This window comes from Thalassophryne amazonica, chromosome 3 (genome assembly GCF_902500255.1).
Source record: "Thalassophryne amazonica chromosome 3, fThaAma1.1, whole genome shotgun sequence".
NCBI classification, from domain to species: Eukaryota; Metazoa; Chordata; class Actinopteri; order Batrachoidiformes; family Batrachoididae; genus Thalassophryne; species Thalassophryne amazonica.
This window is the reverse complement of record NC_047105.1, coordinates 85,345,253-85,358,142: the sequence shown is the minus strand read 5'-3', so window position 1 is coordinate 85,358,142 and position 12,890 is coordinate 85,345,253.

Here is a 12,890-nt window from a genome sequence, read left to right as displayed (position 1 = left end):
ACATTATTTCAGACTGAAATGGTTTCTTTTAGACTACTGTGACATATGTCGAGGAAGTCCATGCCTGGGATGCTTTTTGCCCTGTACGGCATGCAGACATTGTCTGTGGCAGGGAGATGAGTGGGAAAGAGGGCATCGCAAGTTATCATTTCTAAACATGTGACAGGCACACAAACAATTTGCTTCTGCTTTGGATCATTGTCATTCTGCCTGATTAATTTGGATGTATTTCTCTGTAAATTATTAGATAAAAATGTTCATGAAGGATGCTGAATTCATTCTGCTGTGCAGCCAAACCCAAGGCATTACACAACCTCCATCATGTTTCACAGATGAGTTTAGGTGTCAGTAGCTCATGTTGGTAGAGCGAGCTGTTGTGACTGAAAGGTCTGAGTTTCAAATCCGGCTCCCAACCAGTCAAAAGTCTGCATATTGTTGTTGTGTCCTTGAGCAAGACACTTAACCCACCTTGCCGGTGTATGAATGAGGTAGTGGTCGGAGGGGCCATAAGCGCAGAATGGCAGCCACACGTCTGTCAGTTTGCCCCTGAGCAGCTGTGGCTACACTAGTAGTTTACCACCAACAATGTGTGTCAATGAATAATGCAACTTGTAAAGCGCTTTGAGCGTCTGATGTAGATGGAAAAGCGCTATATAAATGCAGTCCATTTACCATTCCTGATGGTTTAGATCCTTTTTTTTTAAGTTGGCTGCAGATCTGATTGCTGAGCCTCTTACGTGTATTTTAATTTGAGCCTGAGCACGAACAAACTCTCTAAAGTTTGGAAATCTGCTTTTGTTGTCCCACTGTGAAAAGGAGGTGAACCTTCAAATGTGAATAATTGCAGACCTATTTAAAAAGTATGCATTTTGCAAAGGTATTTGAAAAGGTGGTCTATGGTCAGTTGAAGGACTTCCTAGAATCAAACAACATTTTAAACTCTTTTCAGTCAGGTTTTAGAAAGCAACATGGCACTGTTATTACTATTCTAAAAGTTTTAAATGATGTGTTTGAGGCACTGGATTCCAAAAGGTTTTGTGTTGCACTGTTTCTTGATCTTTCGAAGACATTTGACTGTGGATCACAGTATCTTGTTCGAAACTCTTTACAACCATGGTGTCTCCACACATGCTGTCTCTTGGTTTGTTGATTATTTGGCAAGTAGGATGCAGTGCATTCAGATGGCTGGTATTAATTCCACTTTCCTTGAGGTCACAAAAGGTGTTCCTCAAGGTTCAGTTTTAAGACCTATTTTGTTCACAGTTTATACTACTGATCTATGTGCAAACCTATGAAATGCCTTCTATCATCTTTATGCAGATGACACTATGATCTCTTGTTGTTCAAAGTCAGTGACACAGACATTTGAATTTTTGCAGTCCGCTTTTGATATAGTGCAGTGCTGTCTGGAGAAATTCAAACTGGTCTTGAATGCTGAAAAATCCAAAATAATGTTTTTGTGTTTTTCAAAGTCACCTGTTTCCTTGGAGAATATACCATCAATTATAACTGCTTGAGGTAAAACTCTCAAACTAGTCAGCAGTTACAAGTATTTGGGATTAATTATCACTGGTCGTAGCCACCTCACCCACCACTGTGAGCTGTATGCCAATGCTCGCATGCGTTCTGTTGGCAAGCGTTCTTTGAATGCAAAGCGATATCAACATTGGATGACTCTGGTTTACAAGACTCTTATTAGGCTGGTTCCAATTTATTGATCCAGTTTACTTCGGAGATCTGAAAGCTGTTGTGCTTTTGTGCACCTCGTGTTCACACTGAAATGGGAAAGAAAGCTTTTAGTTTTTCTTCTCCCTGTGATTGGAATGTCCTCCAATCTGAATTGAAACTGTCTCAGTTGATTTCTTTGAATGCCTTTCGCTCTATTTTAAGAGACCAAAAATGCAGTTCTTTTGCACAGTGCCCGTGTTTCAAAATTTTAATTTTGTTTTATCTTATATGTTGTTACAATGGCCAAGCTGATTGTTTTATCTGTATATTGTTTGTATTTTATTTGTTTTTAATGTTCTATTGATGATGTTATCCTGTCTGTTATGACGTGTGTTGTTGCCTTTCTTAGCCAGGTCACCCTTGTAAAAGACATTTCAATCTCAATGAACTTTATCTGGTTAAATAAAGGTTATATTATTAATGTATAATTTAGTTGACATGATATACAGTGAGGAAAATAAGTATTTCAACACCTGTGAAAATCAATGTTAATATTTGGTACAGTAGCCTTTGTTTGCCATTACAGAGGTCAAATGTTTCCTGTAGTTTTTCACCAGGTTTGCACACACTGCAGCAGGGATTTTGGCCCATTCCGCCACACAGATCTTCTCTAGATCAGCCAGGTTACTGGGTTGTCGCTGAGAAACATGGAGTTTGAGCTCCCTCCAAAGATTTTCTATTGGGTTTAGGTCTGGAGACTGGCTAGGCCACTCCAGAACCTTGATATGCTTCTTACGGAGCCACTAACTGAGGAAAGGAGGTTGTTCCCCAAAATCTCGCAATACATGGCCCGAGTCATCCTCTCCTTAATACAGTGTAGTCATCCTGTCCCATGTGCAGAAAAACACCCCCAAAGCATGATGCTTCCACCCCCATGCTTCACAGTAGGAATGGTGTTTTTGGGATGGTACTCAGCATTCTTCTTCCTCCAAACATGGCGAGTAGAATTAAGACCAAAAAGTTCTATTTTGGTCTCATTCTGACCGCATAACTTTCTCCTATGACTCCTCTGGATCATCCAAATGGTCATGGGCAAACTTAAGACGGGCCTGGACGTGTGCTGATTTAAGCATGGGAACCTTCGGTGCCATGCATGATTTTAACCCATGACGTCTTAGTGTATTACCCACAGTAACCTTGGAAATAGTGGTCCCAGCTCTCTTCAGGTCATTGACCAGCTCTTCCCATGCAGTTCTGGGCTGATTCCTCACCTTTCTTAGGATCACTGATACGCCACGAGGTGGGATCTTGTATGGAGCCCCAGTCCGAGGGAGACTGACAGTCACGTTTAGCTTCTTCCATTTTCTAATAATTGCTCCAACAGTTGATCTTTTTTCACCAAACTGTTTGGCAATTGCCCCGTAGCCCATAACACCCATATCATGTTGGATTTCTTCAGCATCCATTTGCAAGACTCTCTGAAACACAGTAAAAGACAATTGCACGCTGATTTTTCATGCAAAACATTTGTGTACAGTGTACACTGCCACACCACAGTAAAGTGAACAATACGAGGTCTGTTAGAAAAGTATCCGACCTTTTTATTTTTTTCAAAACCTGATGGATTTGAATCACGTGTGCTTGCATGAGCCAACCTTGAACCTTCGTGCGCATGCGTGATTTTTTTTACGCCTGTCAGTTGCATCATTTGCTTGTAAGCAGCCTTTGTGTGAGGATGGGTGGAGTCTCTCGTCATTTTTTCTTTGCAAAGAAAATGGTGGAACAACTGGAGCAGCGCGACTGCATCAAATTTTGGCAGAAACTGGGTGACAGCCAGGTGGAAACCATTTGGATTATTCAGACGGCTTTCGGTGACGATGCTATGGGACTTCCTGTTCCGGAGCACAGCGGTGTTCTGCTGTATCTGTTAGCTGTTTGAACTGAGCTGTTTGAGTTCTTTGAATTAACAGTCTTTTTCAAGACTTTTTTACTTTTTTACTTTTTTTTACTTTTTCACCGTGCTCCAACGCCTAAAGAAGACCTCTAACGGTCGAAGCATCGCGACGGAGCACTTTTATCAGCTAACCTTCATCAGCGTTGGCAAGCTAACTAGCTTGCTAACGCTTTCGTTTTTATTTTTATTTTATTTTTTAGCACTGTTGTCGTGCTGCTCCACAGCCTGCCTAGTGGATTTTTATTTTATTTTAGCGCTGTTGTCGTGCGTTACCTGTGCTGCTCCACAGCCTGCCTAGTGGATTTTTATTTTATTTTAGCGCTGTTGTCGTGCGTTACCTGTGCTGCTCCACAGCCTGCCTAGTGGATTTTTATTTTATTTTAGCGCTGTTGTCGTGCGTTACCTGTGCTGCTCCACAGCCTGCCTAGTGGATTTTTATTTTATTTTAGCGCTGTTGTCGTGCGTTACCTGTGCTGCTCCACAGCCTGCCTAGTGGATTTTTATTTTATTTTAGCGCTGTTGTCGTGCGTTACCTGTGCTGCTCCACAGCCTGCCTAGTGGATTTTTATTTTATTTTAGCGCTGTTGTCGTGCGTTACCTGTGCTGCTCCACAGCCTGCCTAGTGGATTTTTATTTTATTTTAGCGCTGTTGTCGTGCGTTACCTGTGCTGCTCCACAGCCTGCCTAGTGGATTTTTATTTTATTTTAGCGCTGTTGTCGTGCGTTACCTGTGCTGCTCCACAGCCTGCCTAGTGGATTTTTATTTTATTTTAGCGCTGTTGTCGTGCGTTACCTGTGCTGCTCCACAGCCTGCCTAGTGGATTTTTATTTTATTTTAGCGCTGTTGTCGTGCGTTACCTGTGCTGCTCCACAGCCTGCCTAGTGGATTTTTATTTTATTTTAGCGCTGTTGTCGTGCGTTACCTGTGCTGCTCCACAGCCTGTCTAGTGGATTTTTATTTTATTTTTTACCACTGTTGTCGTGTGTTACCTGTGCTGCTCCACAGCCTGTCCAGTGGATTTCTATTTTATTTTTTAGCACTGTTGTCGTGCTGCTCCACAGCCTGCCTAGTGGATTTTTATTTTATTTTAGCGCTGTTGTCGTGCGTTACCTGTGCTGCTCCACAGCCTGCCTAGTGGATTTTTATTTTATTTTAGCGCTGTTGTCGTGCGTTACCTGTGCTGCTCCACAGCCTGCCTAGTGGATTTTTATTTTATTTTAGCGCTGTTGTCGTGCGTTACCTGTGCTGCTCCACAGCCTGCCTAGTGGATTTTTATTTTATTTTTGCGCTGTTGTCGTGCGTTACCTGTGCTGCTCCACAGCCTGCCTAGTGGATTTTTATTTTATTTTAGCGCTGTTGTCGTGCGTTACCTGTGCTGCTCCACAGCCTGCCTAGTGGATTTTTATTTTATTTTAGCGCTGTTGTCGTGCGTTACCTGTGCTGCTCCACAGCCTGCCTAGTGGATTTTATTTTATTTTAGCGCTGTTGTCGTGCGTTACCTGTGCTGCTCCACAGCCTGCCTAGTGGATTTTTATTTTATTTTAGCGCTGTTGTCGTGCGTTACCTGTGCTGCTCCACAGCCTGTCCTAGTGGATTTTTATTTTATTTTAGCACTGTTGTCGTGCGTTACCTGTGCTGCTCCACAGCCTGTCCAGTGGATTTTTATTTTATTTTTTAGCACTGTTGTCGTGCGTTACCTGTGCTGCTCCACAGCCTGTCCAGTGGATTTTTATTTTATTTTTTAGCACTGTTGTCGTGCGTTACCTGTGCTGCTCCACAGCCTGTCCAGTGGATTTTTATTTTATTTTTTAGCACTGTTGTCGTGCGTTACCTGTGCTGCTCCACAGCCTGTCCAGTGGATTTTTATTTTATTTTTTAGCACTGTTGTCGTGCGTTACCTGTGCTGCTCCACAGCCTGTTCAGTGGATTTTTGTTTTGTTTTTTAGCACTGTTGTCGTGCGTTACCTGTGCTGCTCCACAGCCTGTTCAGTGGATTTTTGTTTTGTTTTTTGGCACTGTTGTCGTGCGTTACCTGTGCTGCTCCACAGCCTGTCCAGTGGATTTTTATTTTATTTTTTAGCACTGTTGTCGTGCGTTACCTGTGCTGCTCCACAGCCTGTTCAGTGGATTTTTACCTGTGCTGCTCCACAGCCTGTCCAGTGGATTTTGATTTTGATTTTATTTTTTTAGCACTGTTGTCGTGTGTTACCTGTGCTGCTCCACAGCCTGTCTAGTGGATTTTTATTTTATTTTTTACCACTGTTGTCGTGTGTTACCTGTGCTGCTCCACAGCCTGTCTAGTGGATTTTTATTTTATTTTTTACCACTGTTGTCGTGTGTTACCTGTGCTGCTCCACAGCCTGTCCAGTGGATTTCTATTTTATTTTTTAGCACTGTTGTCGTGTGTTACCTGTGCTGCTCCACAGCCTGTCTAGTGGATTTTTATTTTATTTTTTAGCACTGTTGTCGTGTGTTACCTGTGCTGCTCCACAGCCTGTCTAGTGTCGGATTCCCTGTTTGGGAATCCGCTAGCTTAGCGTAGCTACTAGCTCTTAGCCGTTTTAGCATGGCGGCTTCTCCTGTCTCTCCCGTACTTTTCTGCTCTGGGTGTGAAATGTTTAGTTATTCCTCGGCCTCTTTTAGCAGTAACGGTACTTGTAATAAGTGCAGCTTATTCGTAGCTTTGGAGGCCAGGCTGGGCGAATTGGAGGCTCGGCTCCGCACCGTGGAAAATTCTACAGCTAGCCAGGCCCCTGTAGTCGGTGCGGACCAAGGTAGCTTAGCCGCCGTTAGTTCCCCCCTGGCAGACCCCGTGCAGTTGGGAAGGCAGGCTGACTGGGTGACTGTGAGGAGGAAGCGTAGCCCTAAACAGAAGCCCCGTGTACACCGTCAACCCGTTCACATCTCTAACCGTTTTTCCCCACTCGACGATACACTCGCCGAGGATCAAACTCTGGTTATTGGCGACTCTGTTTTGAGAAATGTGAAGTTAGCGACACCAGCAACCATTGTCAATTGTCTTCCGGGGGCCAGAGCAGGCGACATCGAAGGACATTTGAAATTGCTGGCTAAGGCTAAGCGTAAATTTGGTAAGATTGTAATTCACGTCGGCAGTAATGACACTCGGTTACGCCAATCGGAGGTCACTAAAATTAACATTGAATCGGTGTGTAACTTTGCAAAAACAATGTCGGACTCTGTTGTTTTCTCTGGGCCCCTCCCCAATCAGACCGGGAGTGACATGTTTAGCCGCATGTTCTCCTTGAATTGCTGGCTGTCTGAGTGGTGTCCAAAAAATGAGGTGGGCTTCATTGATAATTGGCAAAGCTTCTGGGGAAAACCTGGTCTTGTTAGGAGAGACGGCATCCATCCCACTTTAGAGGGAGCAGCTCTCATTTCTAGAAATCTGGCCAATTTTTTGGGATCCTCCAAACTGTGACTGTCTAGCGTTGGGACCAGGAGGCAGAGCTGTGGTCTTATACACCTCTCTGCAGCTTCTCTCCCCCTGCCATCCCCTTATTACCCCATCCCCGTAGAGACGGTGCCTGCTCCCAGACCACCAATAACTAGCAAAAATCTATTTAAGCATAAAAATTCAAAAAGAAAAAATAATATAGCACCTTCAATTGCACCACAGACTAAAACAGTTAAATGTGGTCTATTAAACATTAGGTCTCTTTCTTCTAAGTCCCTGTTGGTAAATGATATAATAATTGATCAACGTATTGATTTATTCTGCCTAACAGAAACTTGGTTACAGCAGGATGAATATGTTAGTTTAAATGAGTCAACACCCCCGAGTCACACTAACTGTCAGAATGCTCGTAGCACGGGCCGGGGCGGAGGATTAGCAGCAATCTTCCATTCCAGCTTATTAATTAATCAAAAACCTAGACAGAGCTTTAATTCATTTGAAAGCTTGTCTCTTAGTCTTGTCCATCCAAATTGGAAGTCCCAAAAACCAGTTTTATTTGTTATTATCTATCGTCCACCTGGTCGTTACTGTGAGTTTCTCTGTGAATTTTCAGACCTTTTGTCTGACTTAGTGCTTAGCTCAGATAAGATAATTATAGTGGGCGATTTTAACATCCACACAGATGCTGAGAATGACAGCCTCAACACTGCATTTAATCTATTATTAGACTCTATCGGCTTTGCTCAAAAAGTAAATGAGTCCACCCACCACTTTAATCATATTTTAGATCTTGTTCTGACTTATGGTATGGAAATAGAAGACTTAACAGTATTCCCTGAAAACTCCCTTTTGTCTGATCATTTTTTAATAACATTTACATTTACCCTGATGGACTACCCTGCAGTGGGGAATAAGTTTCATTACACTAGAAGTCTTTCAGAAAGCGCTGTAACTAGGTTTAAGGATATGATTCCTTCTTTATGTTCTCTAATGTCATATACCAACACAGAGCAGAGTAGCTACCTAAACTCTGTAAGGGAGTTAGAGTATCTTGTCAATAGTTTTACATCCTCATTGAAGACAACTTTGGATGCTGTAGCTCCTCTGAAAAAGAGAGCTTTAAATCAGAAGTGTCTGACTCCGTGGTATAACTCACAAACTCGTAGCTTAAAGCAGATAACCCGTAAGTTGGAGAGGAAATGGCGTCTCACTAATTTAGAAGATCTTCACTTAGCCTGGAAAAAGAGTTTGTTGCTCTATAAGAAAGCCCTTCGTGAAGCTAGGACATCTTTCTACTCATCACTAATTGAAGAAAATAAGAACAACCCCAGGTTTCTTTTCAGCACTGTAGCCAGGCTGACAAAGAGTCAGAGCTCTATTGAGCTGAGTATTCCATTAACTTTAACTAGTAATGACTTCATGACTTTCTTTGCTAACAAAATTTTGACTATTAGAGAAAAAATTACTCATAACCATCCCAAAGATGTATCGTTATCTTTGGCTGCTTTCAGTGATGCCGGTATTTGGTTAGACTCTTTCTCTCCGATTGTTCTGTCTGAGTTATTTTCATTAGTTACTTCATCCAAACCATCAACATGCTTATTAGACCCCATTCCTGCCAGGCTGCTCAAGGAAGTCCTACCATTATTTAATGCTTCAATCTTAAATATGATCAATCTATCTTTGTTAGTTGGTTATGTACCACAGGCCTTTAAGGTGGCAGTAATTAAACCATTACTTAAAAAGCCATCACTTGACCCAGCTATCTTAGCTAATTATAGGCCAATCTCCAACCTTCCTTTTCTCTCAAAGATTCTTGAGAGGGTAGTTGTAAAACAGCTAACTGATCACCTGCAGAGGAATGGTCTATTTGAAGAGTTTCAGTCAGGTTTTAGAATTCATCATAGTACAGAAACAGCATTAGTGAAGGTTACAAATGATCTTCTTATGGCTTCGGACAGTGGACTTATCTCTGTGCTTGTTCTGTTGGACCTCAGTGCTGCTTTTGATACTGTTGACCATAAAATTTTATTACAGAGATTAGAGCATGTCATAGGTATTAAAGGCATTGCGCTGCGGTGGTTTGAATCATATTTGTCTAATAGATTACAGTTTGTTCATGTAAATGGGGAATCTTCTTCACAGACTAAAGTTAATTATGGAGTTCCACAAGGTTCTGTGCTAGGACCAATTTTATTCACTTTATACATGCTTCCCTTGGGCAGTATTATTAGACGGTATTGCTTAAATTTTCATTGTTACGCAGATGATACCCAGCTTTATCTATCCATGAAGCCAGAGGATACTCACCAATTAGCTAAACTGCAGGATTGTCTTACAGACATAAAGACATGGATGACCTCTAATTTCCTGCTTTTAAACTCAGATAAAACTGAAGTTATTGTACTTGGCCCCACAAATCTTAGAAGCATGGTGTCTAACCAGATCGTTACTCTGGATGGCATTTCCCTGATCTCTAGTAATACTGTGAGAAATCTTGGAGTTATTTTTGATCAGGATATGTCATTCAAAGCGCATATTAAACAAATATGTAGGACTGCCTTTTTGCATTTACGCAATATCTCTAAAATCAGAAAGGTCTTGTCTCAGAGTGATGCTGAAAAACTAATTCATGCATTTATTTCCTCTAGGCTGGACTACTGTAATTCATTATTATCAGGTTGTCCTAAAAGTTCCCTAAAAAGCCTTCAGTTGGTTCAGAATGCTGCAGCTAGAGTACTGACGGGGACTAGCAGGAGAGAGCATATCTCACCCGTGTTGGCCTCCCTTCATTGGCTTCCTGTTAATGCTAGAATAGAATTTAAAATTCTTCTTCTTACTTATAAGGTTTTGAATAATCAGGTCCCATCTTATCTTAGGGACCTCGTAGTACCATATTACCCCATTAGAGCGCTTCGCTCTCAGACTGCGGGCTTACTTGTAGTTCCTAGGGTTTGTAAGAGTAGAATGGGAGGCAGAGCCTTCAGCTTTCAGGCTCCTCTCCTGTGGAACCAGCTCCCAATTCAGATCAGGGAGACAGATACCCTCTCTACTTTTAAGATTAGGCTTAAAACTTTCCTTTTCGCTAAGGCTTATAGTTAGGGCTGGATCGGGTGACCCTGGACCATCCCTTGGTTATGTTGCTTTAGACGTAGACTGTGGGGGGGTTCCCATGATGCACTGTTTCTTTCTCTTTTTGCTCCGTATGCATCACTCTGCATTTAATCATTAGTGATCGATCTCTTTTTCCTGGTTCTTTCCCTCAGCCCCAACCAGTCTCAGCAGAAGACTGCCCCTCCCTGAGCCTGGTTCTGCTGGAGGTTTCTTCCTGTTAAAAGGGAGTTTTTCCTTCCCACTGTGGCCAAGTGCTTGCTCATAGGGGGTCGTTTTGACCGTTGGGGTTTTTCATAATTATTGTATGGCCTTGCCTTGCAATGTGGAGCGCCTTGGGGCAACTGTTTGTTGTGATTTGGCGCTATATAAGAAAAAAGTTGATTGATTGATTGATTGATCACACAGATTAAGGAGCGGTACAACTGGTTTAAAGACGGCCGCACAACGGTGGAGAGCGTGCCGCGCCGTGCCTCTTCCACAACTTCTTGGATAGTCACACGACTGAAAAGCCACCAAAAGCCATCTGAATCTTCGGAATGGTGGAAGAGGTGGGCATGTCCCTGCATGTCCTGTGAGGCTTCAACACGGAGGCACTTTTGCTGCGCCATCAGCTTCGTGCCGAAGCCATCGGCATGAATTTCGCTGCAACTCTTTCATGGCAAAATCTTCTGTCACAGTGGAATGTGCCGAAAAAGTGCTGATGTCTACCTCTTCCGCAATTTCTCAGATAGTCACACGACAGTCCCACATCACCACAGCGTTCACTTTGGAATGATCTGGTCATTTCAGCATGTTGATGGCCACCCGGAGCACAGCGTGCTCTTCACCGTTGTGCGGACGTCTTTAAACCGGTTGTACCGCTCCTTAATCTGTGTGATGCCCATAGTATCATCACTGAAAGCCGTCTGAATAATCCGAATGGTTTCCACCTGGCTATTGCCCAGTTTCTGCCAAAATTTGATGCAGTCGCGCTGCTCCAGTTGTTCCGCCATTTCCTTGCAAAGAAAACAACGACAAGAGACTCCACCCATCCTCACACAAAGGATGCTTACAAGCAAATGACGCAACCGACAGGCGTGAAAAAAATCACGCATGCGCACAAAGGTTCAAGGTTGGCTCATGCAAGCACACATGATTCAAATCCATCAGGTTTTGAAAAAAATAAAAAGGTTGGATACTTTTAACAGACCTCGTACATACCTCCACATATTCATTATGCAGATGTTTCTGACAATGGCTGTCTTTTGTGCCCGAGTGAGCATGGAGCCCCTTCCACCTTGGTATCCTCAACCCTCAGTCTACTGTAGACAAAAAAGACATGTCACAGAAAAGGGTTTCAAAAGTGATGACAAGTACAGTAAGCTGCAGTTTCATTGTACTGTGCTGTTTACCTGTTTTCTCGAAGAAATGTTTGAATTACTGTTGCTGCAGTATTTCTACTGAGATATGAAGAACTCTTCGTCCAGCTTCCCTCAGTGTCAGTCCATCGTTGATAACATGGTCAATAAGTGTTGCACAGGTTTCTTGAGTTAAATTTGGTCTTCGTCTTCTTTGTTCAGCTTCTATCACTTCTTCAGGTCCTTCTCTACCTCTTCCTCTACCTCCTTCTTCTCCTCTTTGAGCTCCCCCTCTCATTCTCACTTTTCTTCTTCTAACTTCTTCCATTTTTGTTGAAAACAGGTGAGCTCACTGCTTTTTAAAACCTGAGTGCTGTACTTTCAGTTACTTTCAATTAAGCACATGTGTGCTTTCACACCTGGTGGATGTGTTTATACAATTCGTTCATTAGTGTGGTTACTGGCAAGCCGTGGCTTTGTAATGAGAAGGAAGTAACCTCACAATCTTTATCTGTGTCTAAGGTGTGAACATGCGTGTAGGGGTTTGCAAATCACTGTGTGTCATGTTGGGCAGCACGGTGGATTATTGGTTAGCACTGTTGCCTCACAGCGAGAAGGTCGTGGGTTCAATTCCTGTGGCCTTTCTGTGTGGAGTTTGCATGTTCTCCCCGTGTTTGCGTGGGTTTCCTCCGGGTGCTCTGGTTTCCTCCCACATCCAAAGACATGTGGGTTAGGTGGATTGGAATCTTTAAAATTGTCCTTAGGTGTGTGTGTGTGGGTGGGCCTGTGTTTGTTTGTCTGTTTGTGGCCCTACAACAGACTGGCGTCCAGTCCTGGGTGTACCCCGCCTCGCGCCCTATGACTGCTGGGATAGGCTCCAGCCCCCCGCGACCCTTGATTGGACTGAGCGGTAGAAGATGAATGAATGAATGAATGTGTGTCATGTTTTGCAAAAAGTTTGAAGCTGAGTCTGTGCTTATTGTTGTGCAACTCTGGACAGGTGTTTTGCTTCTTGATTGTAAAGATCTGTTAATTGTGTGAAAAATTTCATTTTAGACTCCCATCACACATAGTAAGAATGCACAGGTAGCAGGCCGACAGGGCAAAAATGGCCATAATCCAGACACAGTCGGCAGGGAAAGAGACGTGTAGACTGTGGGCGGATCCTGTCCAGACTGCCTTGTCCACACCTGCACAATTGCATCCAAAGCATATTTAGACAACACAGACTGCTGTCAAAAAGCCCTAAAAAGCGCTGCAGACTGTTTGATGCCCAAATGTCTGGATGGCAAACACGGGATCGGAGTGGGAGCCAGTGCTGTGTTCCGGTACTGGACATCGGAGTACAACCAACGTATGGGCCGGACTCACACCATATGTGTCAAAGCCGGCAATGGTGCC